The sequence below is a fragment of the Heptranchias perlo genome, chromosome X, assembly GCF_035084215.1.
Source record: "Heptranchias perlo isolate sHepPer1 chromosome X, sHepPer1.hap1, whole genome shotgun sequence".
Lineage (NCBI taxonomy): Eukaryota > Metazoa > Chordata > Chondrichthyes > Hexanchiformes > Hexanchidae > Heptranchias > Heptranchias perlo.
Genome location: NC_090370.1, coordinates 21175550 through 21200854, shown reverse-complemented (window position 1 = coordinate 21200854; position 25305 = coordinate 21175550).

Sequence of the window (25305 nt, the reverse complement as noted above, 5' to 3'; positions counted from 1 at the left end):
TCACAGAACGGTTATATCAAGGAAGGAGGCCATTCGGCCCATCGAGTCCGCGCCGGCTCTATGCAAGAGCAATCCAGCTAGTCCCACTACCCTGCCCTATCCCCGTAGCCCTACATTTTTTTTCCTTTCAAGTACTTATCCAGTTCGCTTTAGAAGGCGATGATTGAATCTGCCTTCAACAGCCTCTCGGGCAGTCCATTCCAGATCCGAACCACTCGCTGTGTAAACAAGTTTGTCCTCATGTAACCTTTGGTTCTTTTGCCAATCACCTTAAATCTATGTCCTCTGGTTCTTGAACCTTCCGCCAATGGGAACAGTTTCTCTCTCTCTAATCTGTCTAGACCCTTCATGATTTTGAACACCTCTATCAAATCTCCTCGCAACCTTCTCTGTTCCAAGGAGAACAACCGAAGCTTCCCCAGTCTATCCACGTAACTAAAGTCCCTCATCCCTGGAACCATTCTCGTAAATCTCTTCTGCACCCTCTCGAAGGCCTTTACATCTTTCCTAAAGTGTGGGACCCAGAACTGGACACAATGCTCCATTTGTGGTCGAACCAGTGCTTTATAAAGGTTTATCATGACTTCTATACTTTGAACTCTATGCCTCTATTTATAAAGCCCAGGATGCCATATGCTTTTTTAACGGCTTTCACAACCTGCCCTGCCACCTTCAAAGATTCGTGCACAAGTCTCTCTGTTCCAGTACCCCTTTTCGGGTTGTACCCTTTAGTTTATATTGCCATGATGTTTCCACAGTGAATGTCGCTCCCTCTATATTGGAAAATTAAAATGGTGTTCACATCCCGACAGGTTTCAGTTGATTTGTGAGCGATCATTAAAGTATCCTGCAGCGCTGCCTCCGTTAATAACAGCAGTTCTAAGCCGCATTTCGGATGCAGCAACAAACCCATCAGTTTCTCGCTGTTCCCCAGTTGCCGGAGTGAGTGAGGCCGCGACAGCAGCAACATTCGGACCTCCCGTCGGGCTCCTCTTCGTTCAATCACCCGCTGCCGACAAAGAGCAACGAATGCAGTCTCAGACCGCGAAATACTGCCCCTCCCACAGCAAGAAGATATCACAGCCCGAACGAACGTCCCCAGATACCATGCACAGGTACAGGAAAATCAGTGGAGCTTGTATCCCGGTTACTCGGCCTTTCAGCAGGATTTACGGAAAACCAGAGAGTGAACCGGTCATTGGGACTCATTGTGAAAGTCGGGGTCAGTAAGTTATGAAGATTGGAGTCAGGATGGCCGAGCGGCCTGAGGCGTTCCGTTTAGATTTCAATCTCCCTTGTAGGTCTGTTCGAATTTCACTTACGACGTTTAGTTCATTACATGTACCGAACTATTTTTTGTGCCTTTGGCTGGAGGTGATTTTTTTTGACGAGTTGATTTGCTCCATCCAGAAAACCAACCAGAAAAACAACCCGACATCCGTCCACGGCAGGTTTCTTTTTATTTGTTGTAAGAATGTATAGTCTTGGGGTTCAGCAGAACACGGCCCGTCCAATCAATCCATTGTGACACAGACCAGTGTTGTCCAATATCGTAGCAACTTGCCTCTTATGGCCAAATGGAAATCCTAATGTGACTAATTACAATTTGGATTATTAAGTTAAAAAATGAGTAATGAAAACAGTCTTTTAGCCTGTGATCTCAATACTCATATTCGCATGCGGTTTGCATGTGATCTTTCACCTTTTTGTGTTGTTGGTAAAATGATAAGATGAAAAGCAGAGTGTGCGAGTGTTGTTTCGTCGTTGTGAGTGTTTTACTTCCTTGGTTTCTGAATGATGAAAGATGTTATGAAATTCACACATGTTCAGTCCATTTCCCTGTATTGTGTGTGGGAGATGTTTTCGACTAAAATCCGTTCATGTGGATAAAACGGTGTCGCCAGAGCCACACCTGCGGTTAGTCAGCAATTTCTATTGGAGAACACTGGCATAGAGCGTGGTCGAGTGGCCTGAGCCCGGACATTGATGCTCCAGTATTGTCAGGGCGCGATTCGACTTTCGTCACTAACAAACTTTCCATAGACACGGAGGGATTGGAGGCTGCTATTACATAAATCTCACAGTCAAATAAACACATTCACACTTTGCATATACACACTTGAGGAAGTACAATAGTGGCGGGTGGGGGGTTCGTATTAGTTAAGGCTTTTTTAATTGAGGCGGCACTTGGTGTGGTTGCAAGGTAGAATGGGGGCAATAGTTCGCGTTGTGTTTTAGTGAGGTGGAGAATTTAAATTCGTATTTGATTCCTGGTGACTTAAGCATGGAACATTTTTAGCCAAGTCCCAAAATACCGTCTGTATAATGCGAATGGATGACAATCAACATGGGCAAAACACAAAAACATTTTTGACGGCGACTCACTAACCATGTTAGGATTTCCGGCATTCTGGAACAGACCATTACCGGTTGATTAATGGATATGAATGATGCACCCGGGACCGAGGATGGCCGCATGGTCTAAGGACATTTGTTCAGATTGCGTGGGTTCGTATTCTGGTCGTGATGTTCAGTACTTCCGCTTAAAATAATAGAATAGTTATAGCACGGAAGGAGGCCTTTCGGCCCATCGAGTCCGTGCCAGCTCTCAGCAAGAGCAATCCAGCTAGTCCCTATCCCCGTAGGTTTGCATTTTTTTCCTTCCAGTACTTATCCAATAACCTTTTGAAAACCGCGATTGAATCTGCCTCCACCAGCCCCTCAGGCAGTGCAGTCCAGGTCACAACCATTCGCTGTGTCAAAAAGTTTAAGGAAAGCATACGGAATACTGGGCTTTATAAATAGAGGCATAGAGTAATAAAGCAAATAAGTTATGATGAACTTTTATAAAACACTGGTTCGGCCACAACAGGAGTACTGTGCCCAGTTCTGAGCACCGCACTTTAGGAAGGATGTGAAGCCTCGCTGTGTAAAAAAGTTTTTCCTCATGTCGCCTTTGGTTATTTTGCCAGTCACCTTAAATCTATGTCCTCTGGTTCTTGACCCCTCCGCCAATGAGAACAGTTTCTCTCTATCTACTCTGTCCAGACCATTTTTGATTTTGAATATCTCGATCAAATGTCCTCTCAACCTTCTCTCCTGTAAGGAGAACAACCCCAGCTTCTCCGGTCTATGCACGTCTCTGATGTCTCTCATGCCTAGCATCATCCCAGTAAATCTCTCCTGCACCCTCTCTAAGGCCTTCACATCCTTCCTAAAGTGCGGTGCCCAGAACTGGACACAATACTCCAGTTGTGGCCGAACCAGTGTTTTACAAAGGTTCATCATAACATCCTTGCTTTTGTACTCTGTGCATCTATTTATAAAGCCTAGGATCCTATATGCTTTATGAACCGCTTTCTCAACCGGCCCTGCTAACTTCAACGGTTTGTGCACACATACTCCCAGATCTCTCTGTTCCTGCACCCCTTTTACAATGGTACCCTTTAGTTTATATTGCCTCTCCTCATTCTTCCTACCGAAATATATTATTTCACACTTCTCTGCGTTGAACTCCATCTGCCACGTGTCCGCCCATTCCACCAACATGTCTATGTCCTCTTGAACTCTATCACTGTCCTCCTCACTGTTCACTACCCTTCCAAGTTTTGTGTCATCTGCAAATTTTGAAATTGTGCCCTGTGCACCCAAATCCAAGTCATTAATAAATATTAAAATCAGCAGTGGTCTTCGTACCGACCCCCGGGGAGCATCGTTGTACACCTCCATACAGCCGGAAAAACAACCGTTCACCATTACGCTCTGTTTCCTGTTACTGAGCTAATTTCGTATCCATGCTGCCACTGTCCCCTTTATTCCATGGGCTTGAATTTTGATGTCAAGCCTATTATGCGGCAATTGTTCTAACGCCTTTTGGAACTCCATTTACATCTCATCAACCACATTGCCCTCATCGACCCTCTCTGTTACTCCATCAAAAAACTCAATCAAGTAAGTGAAACATGATTTGCCTTCAACAAATCCGCGCTGGCTTTCTTTAATTAATCGGCACTTGTCCAAATGACTATTCATTTTGTCCCGGGTTGTCGTTTGTAAAAGTTTTCCCACTCCCGAGGTTAAACTGACTGGCCTGTAGTTGTTGAATTTATCCTTACACCCTTTTTAACACGTGTGTAACCACTGTACGATCACTGCACCATACATCATTTACGGTAGTCTTGCCCCGACCACAGCAATGCCGCACACAATACTGCTCAGAAAAGAAGGGCTTTAGGGGAGGCAGAGACAAGAAAAATTAAAATGGGGATTAAGGAAATGGCAGAGAAGTTAAACAAATGTGTTGTATCTGTCTTCACAAAAAACGTACCGGAAATAGTTTTGAACCAAGGGTCTAATGAGAGTGAGGAACTTAAAGTAATTAAGATTAGTAAAGAAAAGGTACTTGAGAAATTAATTGGACTAAAAGCCGACAAATTGCTTGGACCTGATGGCTTACATCCTAGGGTTTTCAAAGAGATGGCTACAGAGAAAGTGAATGCATTTGTTTTCATCTTCCAGAATTCCCTAGATTGTACTGCGATCCCCGTGGATTCTAAGGTTGCAAATGTAACCCCGCTATTCAAGATAGGAAGGCGAGAGTAAACTTGGAACTATCGGCCAGTGAGCCTGACATCAGTGGGAGGGAAAATGATAGAATCTATTATTGGGCTGTCGTAAAAGGACACATAGTAAATCATAATGATTGGCCAGAGTCAACACGCTTTTATAAAAGGGAAATCGTGTTTGACAAATCTATTAAAGTTTCTTGAGGGTCTAACCAGCAGGGCAGATAAGGGGAACAAGTGGATGTAGCATGTTTGGATTTTATAAAGGAGTTTGATAAGTTGCATCACAAGGGGTTGTCAGACAAGATAAGGACTCGTATGGTTTGGGGTAATATGTCAGCGTGTTTTGAGGATCAGTTGACAGACATAAAACACAGAGTAAGGATAAACGGTTCATTTTCGGGATGGCAGGTTTTAACTAGTGGGGTGTCGCAAGGATCAGTCCATGGCCCTCATCTATTTGCAATCTATATTAATGACTTAGATGAGGCGAGCGAGTGTAATGTATCCAAGTTTGCTGACGGTACAAAGCGAGGTGGGAAAGTAAGTTGTGAAATTGACACATAGAGGATGCAAAGGGTTGAAGACAGTTTAAGTGATTGGGCAAATCAGTAGCAGATGAAGTATAATGTGGGGAATTGAGAAATCATCCACTTTGTAAGAAGAATAGAAAAGCAGAATATTCATTAAAATGTGAGAGACTGGTAAATATTGATATTCAGAGGGATATGGGTGTCCTTTTTCACAAGTCACAGAAAGTTAAAATGCTGGGAGAGCAAGCAAGAAGGAAAACAAATGAAATGTTAGACTTTATGGCATGGGGTTGGAGTATAAGAGTAAGGACATTTTGCTGCATAGGTCTTTTGTGCGACCACGCCTGGCTTACTGTGGACAGTTTGGGCCTCCTTACCTAAGGAAGGATGCACTTGCCTTGGAGGCGGTGCAACAAATGTTCACTCGATTGATTCCTGGGATGAGAGGGTTGTCCGATGAGGAGAAATTGTGTTGATTGGGCCATTTTTCTCTGGAGTTTAGACGAATGACAGGTGATCTCATTGAAACGCAAACAAAATTCTTAGAGGGCTTGACAGGGTAGATGCTGAGGGGTGGTATCCCCTGGCTGGAGAGTCTAGAACAAGGGATCATGGTCTCAGAATACGGGTTCGGGCATTTAGGATTGAGATGAGAAAACAATTCTTCACTCACAGGGTTGTGAATCTTCGGAATTCTCCACCCCAGAGGGCGGTGGAAGCTCAGTCGCTGATTACATTCAAAACTGAGGTCGATAGATTTTTGGACACTAAGGGAATCAAGGGATATGGGGATCGGTCGGGAAAGTGGAGTTGAGGTTGAAGTTCAGCCATGATCTGGTTGAATGGTGGAGCAGTCTCGAGGGGCCGTATTGCCTAATGCTGTTCCTATTTCTTATGCTCTTATATGTAGGTGTACCGTGGAGAGCACACTTTCGGTCAGTCCCTATAATGTGTCACTCAGTCTCAGAGAATGCACCAATATTTAGAACGGATGGAATTAGTGTTCAAATATATAAGCAGAAAACTAAAAGACTCGACCAATATTTGCAAAGGCGACAGAGTTCTTGATGTTCATTTATGTGAGGGTAAGGCTATAACTCTTTTTTTTCAGGAGATACACACAGTCTACAACGGTGGCAAAGCGATCCAGACAATATACCAATAATTACAAGTCGATCCATAGAATGTACTAAACTTCACTGGAAGTGGAGAGACTGGACTAATATTTACATGGGATACAGACATTTTGTTAGTATTTCGAGAGGATTGCAGAGATGGTGCCAATATTTATTGGGGGTATCCAGAGATGTTTCAATAATAATGGGAAATCTTGAGATGGCCCAATAATTTTAGATTTATCCAGAGCCTTTATCGGTGTTTGTAGGAATTATTGCAGGGAAACCCATAGACTGTGCGAATATATACAGTACAATCCAAAAATTGTACCGTTATTTAAAGGTAGACCCAGAGACTGTACCAATATTTCCAAGATAATCCATTGAATTCCCAATATTCACGGGTATCCAGAGATTACACCAATATTGGCAGGGTGGCCTTCAAACTGACTGGTAAATGATTCAGTTTCAATCTCTGAGTTTAAACACAACCCTTTAGAAATGGGTAGAAACTGAACGAAATTAATTTAAAAATTACGCTCAGAAATAATCTGCAATCTGTAATTGAAGTTGCTCTCGCTTCACATCGATGCTGTCAGATTGCGGGTCGAACAGTTTCTGTTCTTCCAAATATTTATTAAAATAATGTACTGGGATTTTAGGTTTACAACGGTGTAATATTTGGATAATTATATGTTGTGACATAAAATGTATTGGGTTGAACCTGTTTATTCAGTGACTGTACTTCAAGTCAGCCTCCACGGGCCCTAATTGTTTCACTGGAGAGTTTCCCTCTGCTATAAATAAGGAGCTCCTTGCGATGTGTTATCCCATAGTGCCAGTGGAAGTCTCACCTCCGGCATGAACAGGGATCAGCGGCTCTTCAGAGAGTGGGAGAAAGCGTCTGAATCTGAGAACAATAAATTGGAATGTTAAAATAATGGGCCCTAATCTGAGGACAATAGATTGGAATGTTACAACAATGGAACCGAATATGATTACAATAGATTGGAATGTTACAACAATGGGCAGGAGTTTCTCCTGGGAGTTTGATTATCTTTCTGCAAATTATAATAGACTAAAATTAGCTATTCGGATATATTTGGCACTTGTGGTTATTCAAAAGATTTACTATCCCATCCTCGCTGTTGCAGGTGTCCCTGGTAATATTCTATATTATTATTTCCCTAAACCATGTTTAACTCTATTACTGTTCTTCCCATTTATTTCCCCTTCCTTGCTGCTGTTGCTGCGCCTGGTAAGTATCTATATCCACCTATTGGTTCTGTAATCCATGATTAACTGTACTTCTGCTCCTCTCATTTATTTCCCCCCGTTCGCTGATTTTGATGTTCCTGGTGAGTTCCAAATCGAGCTATAATTCCAAACACCATGTTTACATTTCATCTAATTTACCATCCCCTCCTTTCTGCTGTTAGTGTTCCTGGTTAGTCTCTGTATTCAGCTATTAATTCGATAAAACATGTTTCGCTGTTTTATTGTTATTGTCATTTACAATTCCCTCTTCGCTTCTTTTGGTGTCCCTGGTAATTCTCTATATCCTACATGCAGCTATTAATTTTCTAAGCCATGTTTCACTGTATTACTGTTCTTGTAAATTACCATCCCCTCCTCGCTTCTATTGGTGTCCCTGGTAATTTCTATATCAGCTATTAATTCTGTAACACGTGTTTCACTGTAATATTGTTCTTCCCGTTTACTGTCTGCTCCTCGCTGATGATGCTATTGTTGATAAGCCTCTCTATCCAGCTATTAGTTTAGTCAACTACCTTTCACTGTATTTCTGTTCTCGTAATTTACTGCCCCATCTTCCCTTCTCCTTTAGCTCCCTCTAAGCATGCGTATGTATATGGGGTATTCGGGACGCAAGATGTAACTACGATGGTGCTGGTAAGTCTCGATATCGATATGGGATCTCTGGGAAGGAGATGTAATTACGGGGTCTCCTGGTAAATCTCAAAATCTACATGTGTTTCCAGGATGCGAGATGTCATTACGGGGTCTCCTGGCAAGTCTCCATATCTACATGTGTTTTCAGGATGCGAGATGTCATTAGGGTGTCTCCTGGTAAGTCTCCATATCTACATGTGTTTTCAGGATGCGAAATGTCATTAGGGTGTCTCCTGGTAAGTCTCTCTATCCATATGTGGTTGTCAGGATCGGAGATGTAATTACGGGGTCTCCTCGTGAACCTTTATACCTCTATCGGTTTCCAGGATGCGAGGTAATTGCGGGTTCTCCTTCTAATTCTCTATAGCTACATGATATATCCGGGATGGGGGATGAAATTCTGGGCTCTCCTCTTCAGTCTCGTTATCTACATGGGGTTTCTGCGATGGGAGATGTGATTACGGAGGTCTTCTCCTGGAAATTTAGATTTATATGCGGTTTCCAGGATTGGAAATGCAATTAAGGGTTCCCTTGGTAAGTCTATATCTGTTTTTGGTTTCCACGATAGAAACTTGGTCTCCTTGGAAGTCTCCAAATCTATATGGGGTATCAGGGATGGGAGTTAAAATTACAGGAATTCTTGGTATGTCCCAATATCTGTGAGGGTTTTCCGGGGCGGGAGATATAATTATCGGGTCTCCTGGTAAATCTCTGTACCAATATGGCGTTTTCCGGGATGGAAGTTGTAATTCCAGCGTCTCTAGGTAAGTCTCCATATCGATATGGGTTTTTCCTGGATAGAAGATATAATGATGAGGTCTCCTGGTAAGTCTCTATATCGATATGGGGTTTTCCGGGATGGAAGTTGTAATTACAGCGTCGCCTGTTAAGTCTCGATATCGATATGGGTTTTTCCGGGATAGAAGATGTAATTGCGGTGTCTCTTCGTAAGCCTTTGTATCTATATAGGGCTTTCTGGGATGGAAGATATAATTGCGAGGTCTCCTGCTGAGCCTCTATCAATATATGGGGTTTCGAGGATGGGAGATGTATTTACACAGGTCTTCTGGGTGTGAGGTTTAATGCGACATGTGTCCCTGGGAGTGAAGCTGTCTGGTCGGGAGCCTGAATGTGAGGTTGTTTTAAATGTGTCCTTGGGGTATGTCAGTATTTACAGTGTGTCCCGGACAGAGTGTCAAAATTGATATATAATCCCTAGGATTGTGTCAATATTCCCAGGTAGTGTAATTGAAGTTGTCAGTATTTACATCATGTTTTGGGAGTGGATGTACGTTTACAGAGGTTCGGACAGTGAGACAGGATTCTCAGGGAGTCCCCGGGATTGTTGACAATCAAGCCCTGAAACTTGGAGTGTCTCAGAGATGTCATAGAATCCTCGGAGAATGTCATTGTTAATAAATAGCACAGGAAGTATGTCATTATATAGACAGGGTCTGGGAGTATGTCAGTATATACAGCATGTTGCGAGTTGTGTTACAGAGTTCCGAGGATGTTCCTGGGCGAGTGCCAGGATTTACAGGATGTTTCCCAGTGAGTATCAATATTTACAGGATGTTCCTTCGTTAAGGTCAGTATTTACAGAATGTTCCTCCATGAGTGCCAGTATTTAAAGCATGTCCCTGGGCGAGTGATATTATTGACAGGATATACCTGCGTGAGTGTCAGTAATTACAGGGAGTACCGTATTGAGTGTCGCTATTCACAGGATGTAGCTGGCAGGGTGTGCGTATTTAAAGGATGTTCCTGAGAGAGTGTCCCTATTTACAGGATGTTCCAGAGTGACTCTCAGTATTTTACAGGATGTTCCTGGGTTATTGTGAGTATTTACAGAATGTTCCTGTTTGAGTGTCAGTGTTTACTGGATGTTCTTAGGTGCGTGTCAATATTTACAGGATGTTCCAGATTGACTCTCAGTATTTACAGGATGTTCCTGGCTGATTGTGGGTAATTACAGAATGTTCCTGGATGAGTGTCAGTATTTACTGATTGTTCCTTGGTGAGTGTCAATATTTACAGGATGTTCCCGAGCGAGTGTCAGTATTTACAGGATGTTCATGGTTGACGATCAGTATTTACCGGATGTTCCTGGGTGAGTGTCAGTACTTACAGGATGTTCCTGAGCGAGTGTCAGTATTTACTGGTTGTTCCTTGGTGAGTGTCAATATTTACAGGATGTTCCTGAGCGAGTGGCAGTATTTACAGGATGTTCATGGTTGAGTGTCAGTATTTACAGGATGTTCATGGTTGACTGTCAGTATTTACCGGATGTTCCTAGGTGAGTGTCAGTATTAACAGGATGCTCATGGTTGAGTGTCAGTATTTACCGAATGTTCCTGAATGAGTGTCAGTATTTAGAGGATGTTCCTGGGTTAGTGTCAGTATTTAAAGAATGTTCCTTTTTGAGCGTCATCATTATAGGGCGTTCCTGAATGGGTGTCCTTATTTGCTGGATCTTTCTATGTGTGTGTCAGTAATTACAGGATTTTCCTAAGTGACTCTCACTATTTACTGGATGTTCCTTTGTGCGTGTCAGTACTTGTGGGATGCATAAACTTTTTGTATTCCCTTTAGTTTAAAATCTGAGAGGTTTTCTAATCGACGTGTTTAAAGTCATAAATGCTTTGAATAGGCTAGATACTGACAAAATATTTTCTATTCTGGTGGAATCCAAAAGAAGAGGGCAAAATATTCCATTTAGGAGAAAAATCAGGAGGCACTTTTGCACACAACGGGGAGTGGAAACGTTGAACACTCTTCCGCAAATGGCTGTGTGTTTTGGGTCAATTCACATTTTCGAGACTGAAATCGATAGCTTTTTGTTTGTTAACATATTATATGGATCAAAAGGGGGGTAAAAGGAGTTGAGATGTGGATCAGCCATGATTTAATTGAAGGGTGAACAGACTCGAGCGGCTGAATGGCCTTCTCCTGGCCCTGTGTCCTTGGTTCGCATTGACTTATTGTTGCAGAATCTGTACATACCAACGCACTTGGGGATTGCCCTGAATGGGCACGCTCCCTGGTAACCCTGTAAATATTGACTCACCCACCCATGTAAACACTGACGCATTCTGGCGTCTGCCTGAATTTGTACACGTTCTGGTACTGCTTCGTTAGGCCTCAGCAGGAGTATTGTGCCTAATTCTGGTAACCATTCTTTAGAAAGTTCGTCAAAGAACGAGTGCAGAGGCCATTTGCTAAAATGGTAGCAGGGATAAAGGATTTCATTCTGTGGAGAGACCAGAGAAGCTGGGATTGTTCACTTCGAGCAGAAAAATCCATGCGGAGATATAATAAAGGTGTTTAAAATAATGAGGGGTTTTGAGAGAGTAAACAAGCAGAAACTGTTTCCACTGGCAGGAGGGTCGGTAACCAAAGGAACTGATTTATGATAATTGGCAAATAAAGCAGGGGGAGATGAGGATAATTTTTTTTTATGCGGCGAGTTGTTATGATCTGGAATGCATTGTCTGAAAGATGTTTGAAGAAAATTCAACAGTAGCTTTCCAAAGGTAATTGGATATATACTTGAAAAGGAAACAGTTTCAGGGCTTTTGGGAAAGGGCATGAGAGTGGGACTAACTGGATAACTCTTTCAAAGAGCCGACACGGGCACGGTGGGCCGAGTTTCCTCCTTGTGTGCTCTATGATTCTTTTACTGAATGAAATATTGACACTGTCCACCGACCCTTGTATACAATGAGACGGTCTGGAGACTGACTGAAACGATCATCGTTAATGGGGGATTTAGTGACTGTACCAAACTTTCAGAGGTTTTCAGGGACGATACCACATTAACACGGGATCCGGAGATTGGACGAATGTTTAAAATTGGATCTCTGGACTTCCCGAACATTTATAGGGGCGCCTCGAATCTGTGGCCATATCTTCAAGTTCAAGGGACGGTACGATGTTAACAAGTGGGCCCACAGGTTATGACGACATTTACTTCGGAACCACAGATTGTATTAATATTTACACGTGGATCAAAGGATCTACCAATATTTACAGGGGGATCTGATTCATTGGAAACCCATTATCTTTCATGTGTAATACAATCCATTTATTTTATTTATTTCTCAATCCACTCCTGATTCCAGCAGAAATCCCTGTTTGTTTCTCTATTTCCCAGTCCAATCACTATTATTGTATTTGAAATCTGTCTCCAGTAGAAAGCCGTATCACAAGTGTAATAATCAGATCCATCACTGGATGCAGTAAAAAAGCAGCAAATTTCACCCCGAACTCCATCAAACTGCTGCTTTTGCTCCCAGCCTGATATATAATTTCCTGTTTATTTCCATTCCTTACAGTTAACTTAGTGACGATTGTGATCCTGTCTCGGGGAAAGTGCGGCCTCTCCAAATGTGTCACTCGCTATCTGGTGGCCATGGCAGCGGCGGATCTACTGGTCGTTATCATCGATCTGATATTGAGGCAGATTCCGATTGTTTATTCCGAACAATTCATTTTCCTGTGGCACATCCCCGTATGTAATATCCACGCCGTCCTGCTTTATGCAGCCACAGACTGTTCTGTCTGGTTCACCGTCACTTTCACCTTTGATCGATTTGTGGCCATTTGTTGCCAGAAGCTGAAAACTAAATATTGCACCGAGAAAACGGCGGCTGTGGTTCTGGGAACAGTGACTGTACTGAACTGTTTAAAGGACATCACCTGGTACTTTATGTTAATGCGTGGGTATAGTCTTGCCAATCTACCCTGGTTTTGTAATGTCGATGGCAGTGTTCAAGTTTCCCGGGTGTGGGGAGCAATCGAACTCCTTCATTATATTCTAACCCCGGGGCTCCCATTTGTTCTGATTCTGCTGCTCAATGTTTTAATCGTCAGACACATTGTAGTGGCCAACAGAGCCCGCAGGAGACTCCGGGACCACAGCAGCGAAGAGCGACCCAGTGACCCAGAAATTACCAGTCGAAGGAAGTCGATTATTTTACTGTTCGTCATCTCGGGGAATTTCATTCTGTTATGGGCGATGTTTATGTTGTATTATATATGGATGCGGGTGTTGGGTTTCACCGATCAGTCTGTAATTCCGCCTGTCGCTCTGATGGAACTGGGATTCATGCTCCAGCTCCTGAGCTGCTGCACCAACACTTGTATTTATGCTGTGACCCAAACTAAATTCAGAGAGCAGTTGAAGAATATGCTGAAATATGCCTTTTCTCTACTCGTTAAAACCATAAAATGATGAGAACAACAGAAGAATTCCCAGCATCAGAATTCAATCCTCTTTCATATTCTGTCCGACCCGCTCCGCTTCCGCGATCTGTGATATCGAGATATTGGGGTCAATCGGCTATGACACTGAACCAGTCCAAAATGGTTCCCAATTTGAATGGAGGTTTGGGTCCGATCACAACCTCTGAGGTCCCTGCGGTGCTTCTTCAACGAGGCCGGGAATTTCACCACTGCTTCCTGTCGAGACATTGTGGGACTGGCCAATCGTTGGAAGATGTTTCATATTATTGAAGGAAGTTATCAATTAAATATTCAGTAACATGATTGAAGCCTCCTTTGAATATTAGCAAACTTAAATGGACAAGAAGTGAACATTTACTGAGTCAGAGAAACATCCGGTAAACATCAACAGACTCAAGGAAACACGCTGTAAACATTACCAGCCGCACAGAACGGCCCTATAAATAATAACCGTCTCACAGAAACATCCTGTAAACATTAACATTCACAGAAACCACCTGTAAAAATTAACAGTTTCACAGAAACACCATATAAATATTAATTGTCGCACAGAAACACCTTGCAAATATTAAACAGACTCACAGAAACCAAATTAAACATTAACAGTCTCACAGAAAGACTCTCTAAACATTTACACACTCTCGGAAACTTCCTGTAAACATTAACCGTCTCACAGAAACAACCTGCAAACATTAATAAATTCACAGAAACAGATTGTAAATAATAACATACTCACAGAAAGAGACTGTAAATATTAATAGAATCACAGAAACACTGTAAGCTTTAACAGACTCACACAAATACACTGTAAACATTAACACACTGTCAGCAACACTGCAAACATTAACAGATTCAAGGAAACACTCTGTAAACTTTAACAAGTCTCACAAATACACGCAGCAAGCACTAAAATACTTACATCTTTCCATACGAATACATTCCCAGGCACTTCCTGTCAGCAATGAATCACTCCCAGAGACCCCCAGGATGTGATAACAAACTGACAGAAGCATCCTGTAAATATTACCGTTGATGAACAGACCACAACACTGCCAGAGACTTCCTGTGAACAATAACATACCCCCAATGAATCATGAATATTAACACACCGATAGTTTACAGAGGTTAATATTAACACTCTCACTGAGACACTCTGTACTTCATAGCCCACCGCCAGAGAAACCCTGTGAACTGTAAAACACTCCCACTGATCTCAGGAATATTATCACCCTGACAGAGACATAGGTGAATATTAACAACAATAACTCACATTTATACAGCGCCTTTAACGTAGTGAAACGTCCCAGGGCGTTTCACAGGAGCGATTATCAAACAAAACTTGACACCGAGCCGCCTGAGGAAATATTAGGACAAGTGATCAAAAGCATCGGTAAAAAAGTAGGTTTTAAGGAGCGCCTTAAAGGGGGAAAGGAAGGGTGGGAGGCACAGAGGTTTAGCGAGGGCATTTCAGAGGTCAGGGCCAAGGCAGCTGAAGGCATGGCCGCCAATATTGGGGCGATAAAAATCGGGGAAACGCAAGAGGCCAGAATTGGAGAGGCGCAGAGATCTCGAAGGGTTCTCGGGCTGGTGGAGGTTACAGAGATAAGGTGGGGCAAGGAGAGAGATGGGTTTGAAGATAAGGATGAAAAATTTAAACTCGAGGCTTTGCTGGACCGGGAGCCAATATCGGTCAGCGAGCACAGAGGGGTGATAGGAGAACGGGACTTGATTCGAGTGAGAATTCCGGCTGCAGAGTTTTGGATGAGCTCAAGTTTGCAGAGGGTACAAGGTTGGAGGCCGGCCGGGAGAGCATTGAAATAGTTGAATCTGGAGGTAACAATGGTGAGGATGAGGGTTTCAGCAGCAGATGAGCTGAGGCAATGGGTGTCGATGGGCGATGTTACAGAGGCGGAAGTAGGCGGACTTGGTGAAGGAGAGGATATGGGGTCAGAAGTTCATCTCAGAGTCAAATAGGGCGCTAAGGTTGTGAACGTTCTTCAGCCTCACACATTGGCCAGGGAGAGGGATGGAGTCAGTGTCGAGGGAATGGAGTTAATGTCAGGGACGGAAAACAATGGCTTCGGTATTCCCAACGTTTATTCGGAGGAAATTTCTGTTCATCTAATACTGGATGAGGGAGAAGCAGCGTGACAAATCAGAGGCAGTGGAGGAGTCGGGAGAGATGGTAGGGATGTGGAGCTGGGTCTCGTCAGCAGCCTGAACTGGTTCCTCCCGTATTGAGCAGGATTACTATTGCAACAACACATCATCAGTCGTGTTAAACTAACCTGTCTCACAACGGTCTAATCCGAGCTCACGTTCAATATTCGTGTGTGAACTATCTAGCGCTGGGTGAAGTCAACTTCACAAATCGAAGGACCAAAAAGCGAGATCCTTACGAGCGCTGGATCGCCACAGGCCGTCTGGACCCTGACGTTGTGTTTTCGGATGATGTCGGCGAGGTGCAGCATGTAGGGGAGAAATAGGAGGGGGCCAAAGAGAGATCATTGGGGGTTTCCAGAGGTAAAGGTGCAGGAGCGGGAAGAGATGCCGTCGCGGGTGATTCTCTGACTCGACTGGACAGATGGGAGTGGTGAGGCGGGGACAGTCCCACCTCGGCAAAAAGTCAGTGGAAAGAGCGAAGCAAATTCAAAGGGAGAGAGAGACACACAGTGAAAGAAGTGGTGCGAAATAGAGCGGGACAGATGAAAGGGAGAGAGTCGGAGAGAGAGAGGGGGATAGAATTAAACAGAAACAGAGAAAAGGTGTGACACAAACTCAGACAGAGCACGAGAGAAAATGAGCATCGCACACTGGTCCAGAATTAATATATAGAATTGCAAATAGGCCCCGGTTCAATCGGTCCCCGTGAACCCTTTTTTTAAACCTCCAATTTATACCAATTTTATGCCCCCTTTTTAAATCCACTTTAAATTTATACCACCAAACCCCTTTTTAGACTTCAACCCCCTTTTTATTCCTTTAACTTGTTGAGAACTCTTTTTAACCTCTTTAATACCATTTCAACCGGTAACTTATTGAACCCCTTTTAACCCTCTTTTTAACCCCATTTATAACATTAGTCTCCTTTTAAACCGCTTTTAAGCTATTTAACGTTATTCTTAATCCCCTCCTGTGAGAGCAGCAAAGCGTCCACCAGACATTGAGCACAACGGAGGTTTGCAGACAGGGGGAGAGGGCTGGGGCTCTGGCCTCGGTGCGTCTCACAGGAAGTGACCTCACCGCGTAAGACAATGACGACCCAACATGGCCGCCTCCAACACTGCTGCCCCGCCCGCTCCGCATCCGACATGTTGTCCTTACCCAGAAGTGCCCTCGCCACGTCGATGCAAGCTCAGCGTGTTCGGCGCCGGGCCCAGCTGGGCTCCGCCAGCTGCCCCTCACCCGCGTGACCGGTTGAGGAGTCACGTGGTCAGGGGACGCCATCTCCCAGAGTGCAGCGCGGCCAGAACTGTGGTTCGATCGGGGCTTGTCTCCGCCGCGCTGGATTGTGGGAAGGCGGGGTCACCGTCCAACCAGCTCCTGAAATCGGCGAAACCGCCGCCTTGCTCCGGGGACCGGCACCGAAAGGAGGAGAGTTGGGATTCAAACCCCGGGAGGCAACCAGGATCACCCGTCAGCTCCTTCCAACCACCTGAACACATTCTCCACCCCATAAACCCCTTCCCACTCCCTCAAGCCGTTCCCCAAACACTGAATGACTTCCGTGAACAGCTTCCCATTCCCTGAACTCTTCCCACACTCTGAATTCCTCACACTCACAATGAACCATTTCCCATCACCTGAAAATCTTTACAACCCCATGAACCCATTCTCCATGCACTCAACCGCTTCTCCTTCCCTAAACCCCTTCCCATCCCCTGAAACCCTTTCTACCCGCTGATATGATTCCAACCACCAGAGCACCTTCCCCATCTCCTTACCATCCCCTAAACCCCTTCCGATCCCCTGAACCCCTTCGCACTCCCCGTACTCCATCCCTCCCTCTGAAACACTGCCCCACCTCCTGAACCATTTCCAATCCTCTCGACCCCTTCCCCTCCCCCTGAACACCTTCCCACCCAATAAACCCCTTCCCTAGCCCATGAATGCCTGATCCCTTCCCAAACCCCTAAACCTCTTTCCAACCCTCTGAATCCCTATCATCCCCTTCCTTCCCTTGAAGCAGTTCCCCACACCCTGATCCCCTTACCCAACACCTGAAACCACAAGGATCTGCACTGAGGCATCAACTATTCAGTATATTTATTATTGACATGGATAACACAATAGAGAGCCATTTATCCAAGTTTGCAAATGACACAAGGATTGATGGCATGGCAAGTCGTGTACACGGGAGCAGAAAATTAAAAAGAGACATTTGTAGATTAAGTGAGTGGGCAAAACTGTGGCAGATGGACTTGAAAGCAGTTAGGTGTGAGGTCATCGTTTTGGACCAAAAAGGGTCGATCCGAGGATTTGTTTAAATGGCTGTCATTCCCTTGAGAATAGTAGATTCTAATTCCAATAGAAGATCTAATTGAAGCGTTTAAGATTATAGAGAGGAACTGTTTCCTCTGGTGGTGCAGCGCAGATCAAAGGGAATAACCTTCAAATTAGAGCCGGGCCGTTCAGGGATGGCAGATAGAACTTCTTCACATGAAGGGCAGTGCAAATGTGGAACTCTCGCCCCCAAAAGCTGTTGAGGCTGGGGGTTCATTGAAAATTCCAAAACTGGGATTTATAGACTTTTGTTAGGCACGGATATTATGAGTTATGGAACTAATGCGGTAGATGGAGTTCAGATTCAGATCAGCCATGATCCAATTGAACGAAACAGGCTCGAGGAGTTGAATGGTCTACTCTTGTCCCGATGTTCCTCTGTTCCCAAGTAACTATGTTCCAATGGAAGAAGGGTGGAAGTGATTATCCGAGGGGTCATTGCTGGGCCCACATCGCCGCTCCGTATATATGGACTATTCGGATTTGGGAATCGGGAGCACAATCGGAAGATTTGCTGATGACACAAAATTGGGAGTTTTGACAACCAGTAACGAAAATATAAATGAGTTCAGGAAGACATTGTTGGTTTGGTGAATGGACAGAGAGGTGGCAGATGCCGTTTAATGTGGAGAAATATGAGGTGCATTGAATACCGGTGCGGCAACGCCTCGAATTTAAAATTCCCATCCTCGTGTTAAAATCCTTCCATGGCCTCGCCCCTCCCTATCTCTGCATCCTCCTCCAGCCCTACATCACCAGCCCCACCCCCCCTCCCCACCACCACCAACCCCCCCGCCCCCCCCCAGAACTCTGCACTCTTCCAATTCTTGCCCCTTGTATATTCCCGATTTTCATCGCTCCACTACTGGCGGCCGCGCCTTCAGCTGCCTAGGCCGCAAGCTCTGGAATTCCTTCCCTAATCCACTCCGCCTCTCTACCTCTGTCTCCTCCTTTAAGACTTTCCTTAAAACCTACCTCTTTGACCAAGCTTTTAATTCCTCACACCAGAGACTTAAGCCCATGATCCAGGTTGACACTCCCGGTGCCAGTACCGATGGAGTGCCGCACTGTCGGAGGTGCCGTCTATCGGATGAGACGTGAAACCGAGGCCCCATTTATCCTTTCAGGTCGAAGTAAAAGATCGCACGGGCACCGTTGGAAGAAGAGCAGTTAGAGTTCTCCCTGGTGTCCTGGGGCAATATGTATCACTCAACCAACATCACTAAAAACAGATTATCTGATCATTCTCGCATTGCTGTTTGTGGGACCTTGCTCTGTGCAAATTGGCTGCGGCGTTTGCTACATTACAACAGTAACTACGTTCATTGGCTATAAAGCGCTTTGGGACGTCGTGAGGACGTGAAAGTGGCTATAAAATGCAAATCTTTCTTTCACCTGAAAACTGCGTGTGATTTTTCCTTCGAATTTGTTCAACAGTTTCTCACCGAAATATCTCAGGATTTTCTGTCTGCTTCGTATCTTTGGGATAATGGTCAGGTACTCATATTGGCAGGATGTGACTGGTGTTGTCTCATGATGATTTCTCTTAGGGCCTCAACTATTCACTGTATTTATTGGCGACTTAGATGGCGGGATAGAGAGTCGCATATCCAAGTTTGGGGATGACACAAAGAAAGGCAGCGTTGTAAGCAGTGTAGAAGGAACCATAACATTATAGAGAGATATTCATAGATTAATATTGAATGGGCAAAACTATGGCAAACGGATTTCAATGTAAGCAAGTGCGAGGTGATCAACTTTGGACCTAAAAAGGATTGATCAGAGTACTTTCTAAATGGTGAAAAGATCGAAAAAGTGAAGGGCCAAAGAGACTTTCTACATAGGTCATTAAAATAACATGGACAGGTGCAGAAAATAATCAAAAGGGCTATTGGAAATGCTGGCCTTTATATCTCGAGGACTAGAATACAGGAGGTAGAAGTTATGCGACAACTATACAAAACCCCGGTTGGACCACTCCTGAAAACGGTATTCACTTCTGTGCTCCGCACCTCATGAAAGATATATTGGCCTTGGAGGGAGTGCAGCGTAGATTAACTGGAATGATACCTGGACTCCAACGGTTAAATTACGAGGAGACATTACACAAACGAGGGTTGTATTCCATGGAATTTAGAAGACTAAGTGGTGATTTGATCGAAATTTTCAAGATATTAAGGGCAACTGATAGGGTAGATAGAGAGAAACTATTTTCACTGGTTGGCGAGTCTGGAACTGGGGGACATAGCCTAAAAATTAGAGCCATGATTTTCAGGAGTGAAGTTAGGAAACATTTCTACACGCAAAGGCTGGTAGAAGTTTGGAAACCTCTTCCATAGACAGCAGTTGATGCGAGCTCAATTGTTCATTTCAAACCTGAGATTGATAGATAGTTGTTAACCTTGGGTATTAAGGTATATGGGGCTAAGCAGGGCAGATGGAGTTAGGTCACAGATCAGCCATGATCTTATTGAATGGCGGAACAGATTCGAAGGGTTAAATGGCCTCCTCCTGTCCCTATGCAACACCTTCACAAATCACTGTGTTAGGTCTCGGCTGGAGTCCTCTGTCCAATTCTTGGGCACCACACTTTAGGAAGAATGTCAAGGCCTTGGAGAGGGTGCAGATGAGATTGACTTGTATAGTTCCAGGAATGAGGCAGCTCAGCTACGTAGAGAGACGAGAGAAATTGGAATTGTTCTCCTTGGAGCAGAAAAGGTTAAGGCGAGATTAATTGGAGGTCTTCAGATTTACAAAGCCTTTTCATATAGTTCAGAAGGAGAAATTGTTTCGACTGGGAGGAAGGCCGCTAACCAGACGAAACAGATTTAAGGTAATTGGCCAAAGAACCAGAGAGGGGAGATGATGAGGAATTTCGTTTGTGCAGCGAGTTGTTATGTTCTGGAATGCGCTGCACGAAAGGGCGGAGGAAGCAGATTCATTGGTGACTATTAAAAGGGAATTGGATAAATACTTGAAGGACAAAAATTGCAGGGCTATGGGGAATGAGCAGGGGAGTGGGACTAATTGGATAACTCTTTTAAAGAGCTGAAACGGGCAAGATGGGCTGAATGGCCTCTTCCTCTGCTGTCGGACTCATGAAACGCTGAGGTGTAATACTGCGTGCTACCAGAAGATGGCACCTTTGTCTAAAATATTCCCGCTCCCCCAGTGGACTGTTGGTGAAATGCAACTAAGTTGGACCATTTACATTTCACAGTAACTCTGGTAACATTAGTGATTCACTTGACATTGATCTTTCCTTCCTCCCTCCTCCCACCCCATACAGGTACCGACTGTCGCTGTGGGACGGGCTTCACAGACCCAGGCTGCCTTACTGACACTTCACACCAAGGGCCTTATCTCCGATGTCACGAGGGACACTCGTTGTCAGCAACGTCTGCACTTTCCAGCATTGGTCACTGCTGACCAGGAGTGGTGGAGAGAGAGATCGACAGACAGGAGAGGGTACAGAGAGAGAGTTGGAGACAGAGGGAGAGGGAGAGAATATAAGATCGTAAGAACACAAGAAATTGGAGCAGGAATAGCCCATTCGGTCCCTCGAGCCTGCTCCGCCATTCAATCGGATCATGGCTGATCTTCTACCTGAACTCCACATTACCGCCCGATTCCCATATCCCTTGATTCTCCGAGAGTTCAAAAATATATCCATCTCAGCCTTGAATGTATTCAACGACTGAGCATTCACAACCCTCTGAGTGACGAAATTCCTCCTCATCTAAGCCTTAAATTGCCATGCAGTTTTGGTGTCCATACTTAAGAAAAGACATACTTGCTCTCGAGCAGTACAAAGAAGGTTCACTCGGTTAATCCCGGGGATGAGGGGGCAGACATATGGGGAGAGGTTGAGTAGATTGGGACTCTACTCATTGGAGTTCAGAAGAATGAGAGGCGATCTTATTGAAACATTTAAGATTGTGAAGGGGCTTGATCGGGTGGATGCGGTAAGGATGTTCCCAAGGATGGGTTTAACTAGAACTAGGGGGCATAATCTTAGAATAAGGGGCTGCTCTTTCAAAAACTGAGATGAGGAGAAACTTCTTCACTCAGAGGGTAGTAGGTCTGTGGAATTTGCTGCCCCAGGAAGCTGTGGAAGCTACATCATTAAATAAATTTAAAACAGAAATGGACAGTTTCCTGGAAGTAAAGGGAATTAGGGGTTTGGGGGAGCGGGCAGGAAATTGGACATGAATTTAGATTTGAGGTTCGGATCAGATCAGCCATGATCTTATTGAATGGCGGAGCAGGCTCGAGGGGCCGATTGGTCTACTCCTGCTCCTATTTCTTATGTTCTTATGTTCTTACCCTTATCCTGCGACTATGCCCCCTAGTTCTAGACTCTCCAGCCAATGGAAACATCCTCTCAGCATCTACCCTGTCTAGTTTCTCGATGCTCCAGCCGGGGAAGGGGAAGGGAGAGGTACAGCAAGAGGCAGGGAGAGGGAGAGAGACCGAGAGAGTGAAGAACACACAAACACAGAGTGACAGAGAGAGAGAGAGAGAGAGAGACAGAGAGAGAGTGAGAAATAAAGGGAGAGTGAGAGAGAGGGGGAGGGGGAGACAGAGAGCAGCAGAGGGATGGAGGCGGAGAGAGATTGAGAGATTGAGAGATGGAGAGAGATAGATAGATAGATAGAGAGACGGAGAGAGATAAAACGACAGAGAGAGCGACAGAGGGGCAGAGAGAGACAGAGAGGAAGGGAGACGGAGAGAGAGTCACATATAGAGACAGAGACAGCGAGAGAAAGACAGACAGAGAGCCATACAAAGAGACAAAAAGAGATATTGCGAGCGGCAGATTGAGAGGGACAGAAAGGGACAGAGGCACAGTGAGAAAGAGACAGAGAGAGTCTGGAGAGGGAAGGGGAAAGAGACACAGAGAGATTGACAGAGAGACACCGTGAAGGTTGAAGAAACAAATCTGTAATGATCAACAGAAAAAGAAGAGACAGCGTGAGAGAAAGATAGAGAGAGACGGAGCAGGGAGGGGGCAAAGGGGAAGACAGTGAGAGAGAAATATACAAAAAGGACGCAAAGAGTTACAGAGAGGGAGGAGAGAAGAGTGAGACAGAGAGAGAGAGACAGGTGGAGGGGGCAAAGAGAGAGGTTGGTGGAGTGAGAGGTACAGGGAGAGAGAGACAGAGAGAGGGGAGAGAGAGGTGGTGGGGTAACTCTTTTAATAAAGGATGAAATTGGTATAATAGTGAGAAATGATCTTGGCTCAGCAGATCAAGATGTCGAATCAATTTGGGTGGAGGTAAGAAATATCAAGGGAAAGAAATCACTTGTGGGAGTAATGCATCGGCCCCCTAACAGTAGCTGCACTGTAGGGCAAAATATTAATCAGCAAATAAGGGGGACTTGTAAAAAAGGTAATGCAATAATTATGTGCGATTTTAACTTTCGCATCGATTGGACAAATCAAATTGGCAAAAATAGCCCTGAGGAGGAGTTCATAGAGTGTATTACGGACCTTTTCTTGAAACAAAACGTTGGGGAACCAACCATTAATCAGGCCATTTTGGATCTGGTAATCCGTAACGAAACAGGAATAATTAATGATCTCAAAGTAAAGGATCCCTTGGGAAGCAGTAATCATAACATGATAGAATTTCACATCCAGTTTGAGAGCGAGGATCTTGGGTCTGAAACTACTGTATTAAACTTAAATAAGGGCAATTATAATGGAATGAGGGCGGAATTGGCTAAAGTGGACTGGGTAAACTGATTAGATGGTATGATGGTGGATAAGCAGTGGCAAACATTTAAAAAGATATTTTATGACTCACAACAGACTCTCTCTCTCTCTTTCTCACAGTGCCTCTCTCTATTTCTGTCTCTCTCAATCTGCCACTCGCTATGTCTCTTTTGTCTCTCGGTCTGAACCAACCATAGCGAACGAAGGAAGTCAAGGATGGTATCAGGTTAAAAGAAGAAAACATACAACATGGCAAAGATTACTGGTAAGCCCGAAGATTGGGAAAACTTTAAAATCCCGCAAAGGATGACTAAAAGAATAATGAAGAGGGAGAAAATAAATTATGAGAGTAAACTAGCAAGAAATATTATATTGCCAGTAAATGCTTCTACAAGTATATAAAAAGGAAGAGGGTAGCTAAAGTAAACATAGGTCCCTTCGAGGATGAGACTGGGGAAATAATAATGGAAAACAAGAAAATTGCTGAGGAATTGAACAGATATTTTGTATCTGTCTTCACAGTAGAAGATACTAATAGTATACCAACAATAGTAGAAAATCAAGGGGCAAAGGGGAAGGAGGAACTGAAACAATCACTATCTTTAGAGAACAAGTATTAGGTAAACGAATGGGTCTAAAGGCTGACAAGTCCCCTGGACCTGATGGCTTGCATCCAAGGGCCTTAAAAGAATTGGCTACAGAGATAGAGGATGCATTGGTTGTAATCTTCCAGAATTGACGAGATTCTCGAAAGGTCCCAGCGGATTTAAAAGCCGCAAATGTAACAGCCCTATTCAAGAAGGGAGTGAGACAGAAAGCAGGTAACTATAGACCAGTTTGTCTAACATCGGTCATTGGGAAAATGCTATAATCCATTATGAAGGAAGTAGTAGCAGGACATTTGGAGACTTATAATGCAATCAAGGAGCGTCAACATGGTTTTATGAAAGGGAAATCGTTTCTGACAAATGTATTAGAGTTATTTGAGGAAGTAACGGGCAGGGTAAAGGGGAATCAATCGGTGCAGTATATTTGGATTTCCAAAAGGCATTTGATAAGGTGCCACATAAAAGATTACTGCACAAGATAAGAGCTCGTGGTGTTGGGGGTAATATACTGGCACTGATAGAGGATTGGCTAACTAACAGAAAACAAAGATTCGGGATAAAAGGGTCATTTTCAAAATGGCAATCTGTAACTTGTCGGGTGCCGCAGGGATCAGTGCTGGGGCCTCAACTATTTACAATATATATGAATGACTTGGATGAAGGAACAGGGTGTCTTGTGGCCAAATTTGCTGATGATACACAGATAGGTGGAAAAGCAAGTTGCGATGAGGACACAAAGTGTCTGCAAAGGGATATTGACAGGTTCAGCGAATGGGCAAAAATTTGGCAGATGTAATATAATGTGGGGAAATGTGAAGTCATCCACTTTGGGAGGAAATATAATTTTTAAAACAAAATATTATTTGAATGGAGAAATATTACAAAATGCTGCGGTGCGGAGGGATTTGGGTGTCCTCGTACACGAAACACAAAAAGTCAACATACATGTGCAGCAGGCAATCCGGAAGGCAAACTGAATATTGGCCTTTATTTCTCGGGGGATGGAGTATAAAAGCAGGGAACTTGTGCTACAACTGTACAGGGTGCTGGTGAGACCACATCTGGAGTACTGCGTACAGTTCTGGTGCCCATAATTAGGGAAGGACA